We start from the raw sequence: 7,485 nt of genomic DNA, 5'->3' as shown, positions 1-7,485 counted from the left end.
TGGCCACGGCTCATGGGCCTAGCCGCTCTGCGGCATGTGGGATCTTCCCAGACCGGGGCACGAACCCGTGTCCCCTGCATCGGCAGGCGGACTCTCAACTACTGCGCCACCAGGGAAGCCCTAAAATGATTTTTTAAAATGATTTCCACCAGTTTCATGGGGTAGCAGTTTCATGGAGCATCTCTAACTGTTAGACTGGAAGTATCTCTCTAACCAGCTTCTGATTTTGTATCAGTGACTCAACTTCTCTTAGATTCAGTTACCTGTTTTTTAAAATGAAAATAATACTGCCTAATTTTTAAGGCTTTCCTTAACATTAAATAACTATACATATAAAGTATTTAACATAATATATCTCATATGGAAGAGTTTTTTGTAAAGAGTAACTATTATGGTCAAAGTGATCATATGTTCTGTATTCATTCATCCACTCAAATATTTCTTGAGCAAAAGGCTATGTTTTACTATTCTGGATGGGAGGAATTTTGAGCAAATCAAAGGGGATTCCTTCAGAGAGTTTATATTTTAATGGAGGACATAGACAATAAATGGATATATAAAATAATGTCAGGAAGCACTAAGTATGATAAAGAAAAATAAAGCCGGTTATGTGACTAGAAAGTGATGGGGGTGCTGTCAAAGACAGGCCGATTCCCAAGTATTCCACTTTTTCCATTTGAACATGAAGCTAGTTTAAAAGTTCCAAAGTTTGGCATTAAATGCCTCTTGTCTTCAGAAATAGAGCAAAAATCCAGTTCCCAGTTTTGGACCTGGAATATGTAAATGTGTGTGTGTGTGTGTGTGTGTGTGTGTGTGTGTGTGTGTGTATATATTTATTTATTTATTTCTGCCATGACAGAGGCTAGGCTTCCATACCAATAGTTAAATGTAATAACCTTTAGACATTACTTCTCATAAGTTCCAGCTTGCCTAAAACTGGTGGGGACTGGTAATAGACTGTTCTGGTCACTTTTAATTGTTTTTCTATGATATAAAGATGTGCTATGTATATGAATGGGGGTTCAGAGAAAGCTAGGGAGAGAGATTAAAGGTCCTGTAAAATACTACTGGAATTAAAAATATTGTAGATATCAGAATTTATACTGATAGCAACTTTATAAAAGAAAGAGAGGGAAATATAAAATGTAACATAAATTACTTAAGAGAACTAATTACTAAACTGGTTTTTATGCATTAGTATTCTCTCAGAACATAGACTATCCCCCTGACTCTTCACTCTAAATCACAAACAGTGAGATTCTATTAAGTACCCAATATTACCAGAGAGTATGCAGTTATTAAGGCAAATACCCTACCCTCAAATTGTTCATATTACAGTAGAAAGAAGAACAGAACTACAGAAATAACTATGTAAACTTCATATCCCCAGGCCAGCAGTACAGGACAAGTGTTAAGATGAAGTTAGCACCATAGCAGTTTTAATGCCTAAACTGCTTCATGTTGTCTCTTCTGTCTCGGCAAGGATGGTGGAGAACTTAAGGGGCAAGGATGATTTCTTTGATGTCTCCTACAGCCTTGTTGTACTCCTTGTTGTACCTTTCTCAGAACCAGGTACTTCTGGAAAAGTCTGCAATCTGCTGTTACAACAACTAATTCCCAGTGGATCAGTGGGCTTGGGCAACAGGAATGGTTACTACTTCATACACAGTCTTCCCCAGCTTTAAGCAGGAATTGTGTGCTGGCAACTTGTGCAGAGAAAGTTGGCAACATTTTGTATTATAGGCAGGAAGTAGAGGGTTTCATTGCATGGGTGCTGCTCTACCGCTGAGAGAGCTGCTGTGCTCCACAAAGCCATTACCATCATTTGCAGCTGGCTACCATCACGCATTGACCTTTCACTGCAACAGTCTGAACAAATGCTCTGTTTACTGCCTAAAATAGCTTATTTTCTTCTCTGGGTACAGTTTCAAGAAGCTATGGGTTCCAAACTTGCTTCTCATTGTTGAGACATTATTGATCTGCTGCCTTGTAAATTCCTGACCATGACTGACCTGATTTAACTCTCTCCCTCTTTTCTATAAGTCTCGTATAAGTTTATCCATTAAAAACCCCAAATAGCCTTTTGGAGTCTCACCTTTCCCATGGGCAACTTCCAATTCTAATCAACCAATCCCCTTTCTCAGTGCTCCGGCAGATTTATTTTAGGAGGTTTAGAAAGGAAAGAACTGATATATAAGACATTTAGAAAGCAGAAAGGGCAGAGCTTAGTGACAAATTGGATGTAGGTAGTGGAAGATTGGAAGGAGTTAAGGGCAGCTTCCTGGGTTCTGGTGTAGGCCACTGGTAGAAGACAAATGATAGAAATTCAAGAAGATGGGGAAGCAGAGGATCAACAGGTTTCAGTAATCCCCAAGATTATGTTTCAAAACTCATGATATATGTTCAGCTTCAAAAGGGGAGGGCAAAAGTAGAAGGAAATTTAGACAGGACATAGGCAGAAAGCAGCAAAATATAGGCACTAGAAGATGACTCCAGCTTGGATAATGCTATTCGTGGGTACCACTCTAGGTATATGCCAGAGCTTTCACTCAAGTGATAATATCCAAGGATCCAGGCCAGAAGATCTTTTTTATGTTGATATAGGACTATTACTTGATAATAGACCTATTGCTATACTTTGATGTTAATGAGTTCAAATAGCAGGAAGATGGAAATAAGAAAGTGGGAGCTAGAAGACAGGGATAAGTGATCTGACAATGAGAGAGTGAATTTTAAGATCTTAGAGTTGGAACAATTTGGGGTTGTTTAAGAAGTGGCCTACAGGTGAAGGACATTGGAAATATAGGACATCAAAGAATGGCAAGTCTAGTGTATTGGGTAGGGCATTCTTATGGGGGGTTATGTTAACCAAAAGATAGAAACAGAGCAAAGAAATATTCATAAAGCTGGTGATACATAACTCCTCCTAGGATGGTCACTAGGGTAAGGGGAATGCAGTAAATTATGGTAAGGATAAAAAGAATAAGATACTCCATCCCACCCCTGCCTGAGAGAACTTTCTACAGTGCTGGAAAGGCTCTCTATCTGCACTAAACAATATAATAGCCACCAGCCACATGTGATATGGAGCACTTGAAATATAACTAATTCAACTGAGCAACTGAAATTTTAATGCTATTTAATTTAATTTTAATTAAGTTTAAATAACCACATTAGGCTAGTGACCATCATATTGGACATTGCAGTTCCAGAGGTTTGGAACAATAGCGTACTGAAACCAGTAAGAGTGTGGTAGTATATTGCTGATCCTACCACCAAACAGGAGGTGGTGATATTGGTGGGGATATTAGTGAATGGGATTTTTTTAATATTTTATAATGAAAGGTGTCCAAGTTTGGAAGATCTGCCTAATTCTATGAACAAATATTTTCCAAATAATCAATGCACAGTTATTCATGAGTAAAATATCAAAGTGCAAGACAGACCAGTGGATTTTAATGAAAAAGGGCAATAATAATAGTTCATTGACACGGTTGCATATTGCATATTACCACTGACCTGTAAGAATTTACTATTACTCTCTGAGTTTTAGCATAATATCAAAGAACAACATTCTCAATTATATGAAAAGGATATTAGAATCATCTTCCCTTGTTCAATTATATATCTTTGTGAGGCAGGATTTTCTTTGCATACTTTAATCAAAACAACATTCTGCAACAGATTAATGCAGAGCAGATATGAGAAGCCAGTAATGTTCTATTGTCACACATTAAAGAGATTTGCAAAATTGTAAAACAATGATACTTTGATTTCTTTTTAATGTGGCTGTTTTCTGTAAACATATTTTTATGTTAACAATGCAGTGGGTTTTTATTGTTATTTGTAAGTGAATTTCAAATATAAATTTCTGTTTCAAATTTATAACACAAACATATTGATCAATATAACACAAATAAACAAAAGCTCTTTGGGGTCCTTACTTACTTTTAAGACCATAAAGGGGTCCTGAGATCAAAAATGTTTGAGAACCACTGATCAAGAAAAAAGTTATTGATTCTTCAGGACATGGCTCAAATCTCCGTCTTAAAACCCCTTTTCTGTAGCTCCCCAGCCACTCACTCCCTGTTCTTTGTATAGCATTTGTATAAATGTTCCTTTGAATGTCTATATATTGTATGTGAGAGACAGAGAGACAAAGACAGACACAGGCAGACAGACACATATACAGGTGGAATTAAGCGATAGCCCTTTGCATAAAGTGGAAACAATGGTACATTTATGGACAAAGACAAAGGAGTCAGCAAAAAAGGAAAATAAAAATTAAAAGAAAAATACAGAACAATTACACAAAAGCATTTGTTAGATTTTAAGAATACTGGTTATGAGGAAGGACCAAAGTAAAAGAATTAACCTTAGAAAGGATTGCATTTTTCTATCTACAACTGCATTTTTCTATCTACATTGAGAGAGGTTAAAATTTAGTATTGGTGAAATGGAAACTAAGAATAATGAGAGATATCATGTTGAATGACCTCATCTTGTCAAAAAAAGAGGAAATACCATCATCAGCTGAAAGCTAAAAGGAGAGGAGAATTTGACCTCATGGCCATCGTGGCCATCTTGGCCACGAGGTAGTGCTAGGAAACAAACGGAGATGAATAGAAAGCCTCGCTGCACATGAGAGGGGGTGTGGCCATGATTAGATAGCTCAGATGTTTATTAGAACCTCTCCAGCGTTTCACTGACTTTCTCTTATACAGCAGGACAGAGAAAGCTACTTAGAGTCAAAGTAAAGTTCAGTGAAAAGGGAGCTAGTGAGCAGCTTGGGCAGGCATGGAACTCTGTAATCAGGAGCTCCAGCGAGGTTTTGTTTGCTTTATTTGGCACATTTAATTGTATGTTAAGCATAAGGCCAATTATATGAATAACTTACTCTGGCGCATAACCAGAGTATATTATAATTTTTGATGTCTGGATAATGTCTAATTTAATTAAGAATAATGAGCAAGTTTCCTAATTATGGCTCTAATTATAATTCTTTTGTGAGAATAAGGAGACCTTAGGGTAAAACATACCCTATGCCTTACTCTCAGAAAACGCTATTTGAGACTAGCATCTTATGAAAAATTTTTATCAGCAATCACCCTTAAGTGGCATTGATGGGGGTACAGCAGTTTATATAAGGTATAGCCTTTGATAATAATTATAAACTGGATCTCATAAATAAATTACCATATTGTTTTGGCTTATTTGGAGAATTACCACTGTTTGGTTTCAATCTTGTTATCCAAAAAAGTGTTAACGTATAGATTTGTGTATTTCCACTAAAAAAGAGTTTTGACTCCTCTTCTAATTAGCTGTTACATCCTCCAGTGAGCATGCCTTAATCTCCCAAGGCTAGCTAGATGCCTTTCTATTGGGTTCCCGTAACACACTATGCCAACCTCTCTCTTGGGATGTATCATGTGGCATCATAAGCACTCATTCACTTGTCTGCATCTCTCAGATAAAAATGTCCTTTGAGCAAGATAGGTATTTTATTTGTTATATCATCCTCAGAGCCAGGCACAGTACCTGGCAAATACTATATAATATATATTTTAAATCAAATTGAACAAAAAAATAGGAAAAATGAAGTACTAAAACAAGTCACAATAGGTTTAATATAAGTTAATCTTTTCAAGCTAAATAAAGGGGCAAGATGACAGGGACAGATTTCAGCACTTATGTTTGCAGGTGCACACCTTGTGGCTCTTTCTTGGGTGGCTGCAGGAGATTTTGAATTAAGGATTACACAGACAGCCAATATATCTATGTTCTATTATTATTTAAGCACCTGGCGTTATATGTTTTCTAAGGCACACATTTTTACATAAATATTTGAAATATTTTGGGTCACCTTCATTCTAATTGGGAACACTCTACTATCCAGAGAGTGCATAAAACCTCAGTGAACTATCACGCATGTCTCTTTGGATATTTATTTAAATTAGAAAAATTATTCACCAGTCTGTCTTAGAAACTTTCAGATATTTATAGGTAATTTTAAATGACCTTTTTGGATATAAAATACGTGTAGTTAGCATTATTCAAAGGTTATAGAAGAATGTACAGGTGGTGGCCCCTTGCTTCCGCCCCGGCCGGGAGGTCCGACGTGGAAGCTGCTGGCTGGCCAAGCTTCCAAGGAAACCCCCTGGGAACCAGAGCCCGAGCCGGAGCCAGAGCGCAGGCCTAGGCGAGGGGAGGTGGCGACTTCGAGGCTCGATTAGGTGTCGCTTCCGAGGCTGGGGCCAGTCTCTGATGGTCAATGAGGGAGGACAGGCAGTTCATCATGGATGGCTTTTTCTCAAGCATTTTTTCCAGTCTGTTTGGAACCCGGGAAATGAAGATTTTAATTTTGGGATTAGATGGAGCAGGAAAAACTACAATTTTGTACAGATTACAGGTTGGAGAAGTCGTTACTACGATTCCTACCGTTGGATTTAATGTTGAGACGGTAACATACAAGAACCTAAAATTCCAAGTCTGGGATTTAGGAGGACAGACAAGTATCAGGCCATACTGGAGATGTTGTTATTCAAACACAGATGCAGTCATTTATGTAGTAGACAGTTGTGATCGAGAGCAAATTGGCATTTCCAAATCAGACTTAGTTGCCATGTTGGAGGAAGAAGAGCTGAGAAAAGCCATTTTAGTGGTGTTTGCAAATAAGCAGGACATGGAACAGGCCATGACTCCCTCAGCGATGGCAAATTCACTTGGGTTACCTGCCTTGAAGGACTGAAAATGGCAAATATTCAAAACTTTAGTAACCAAAGGCACTGGCCTTGATGAGGCAATGGAATGGTTAGTTGAAACATTAAGGAGCAGACAGTAATTCAGTCACTTCTGCTCCTCTGAAACGAAGACCACATCACATATCCCTTTGGAAATAGTTAAAGTGTGCTTCATACTTCTAAATGTTAAAGCTGTATGATTGTCAGCATATACCAAACTGACTGCAACCTTTGTAATAAATATTAAAAATAAGTATTTGGTTGGAAAAAAAGAATGTACATAGTAAAGCCTCCTTCCTCCCTCCATTGCCCAGTCACATAGCTCTATACCCTCAAAGCAAACACTGATGAAAATTTTATAGATCATCTGTAAAATGGGAAATTAGATAAAATGGTTTTAAAATAAGTTCTTTTCTTCTCACATATTATTCTTATTGCATACACCTGGTCAAGGCTATCTCACCTTTTAGATCTCATTTGAAAAGGGACAAACTTAAGAACCTTCCTGACTCTTCATTTTGGTTTAACTTTCTCTTGCTTTTGATCCCATAATATCAGATAATTTATCTTTTATAATATATATCATACCCACAATTTATTATACAATATCTGTCTTTCCCACTGGACTATAATTTTTATACAAGATAGGAAAAGTATATCATATTAACAGGTATGCTCTTACCCTTAAGCAGTGCCTTGCACAAGTTTGATACATAATGAAGTCTTAGTGAATGAGTGTGAAATT

At 37.3% G+C, this 7,485-nt stretch overlaps 1 pseudogene; it reads left to right on the top strand.

Annotated features, from left to right (window-relative positions):
- Positions 1-6,295: 6,295 nt before the first annotated feature.
- On the top strand, positions 6,296-6,817 carry LOC112407755 (ADP-ribosylation factor-like protein 1 pseudogene; annotated as a pseudogene).
- Positions 6,818-7,485: the final 668 nt, after the last annotated feature.

The sequence above is a fragment of the Neophocaena asiaeorientalis genome, unplaced genomic scaffold (genome assembly GCF_003031525.2).
Source record: "Neophocaena asiaeorientalis asiaeorientalis breed wild unplaced genomic scaffold, Neophocaena_asiaeorientalis_V1.1 scaffold149, whole genome shotgun sequence".
Lineage (NCBI taxonomy): Eukaryota > Metazoa > Chordata > Mammalia > Artiodactyla > Phocoenidae > Neophocaena > Neophocaena asiaeorientalis.
This window is presented reverse-complemented; position numbering and strand designations above follow the sequence as displayed.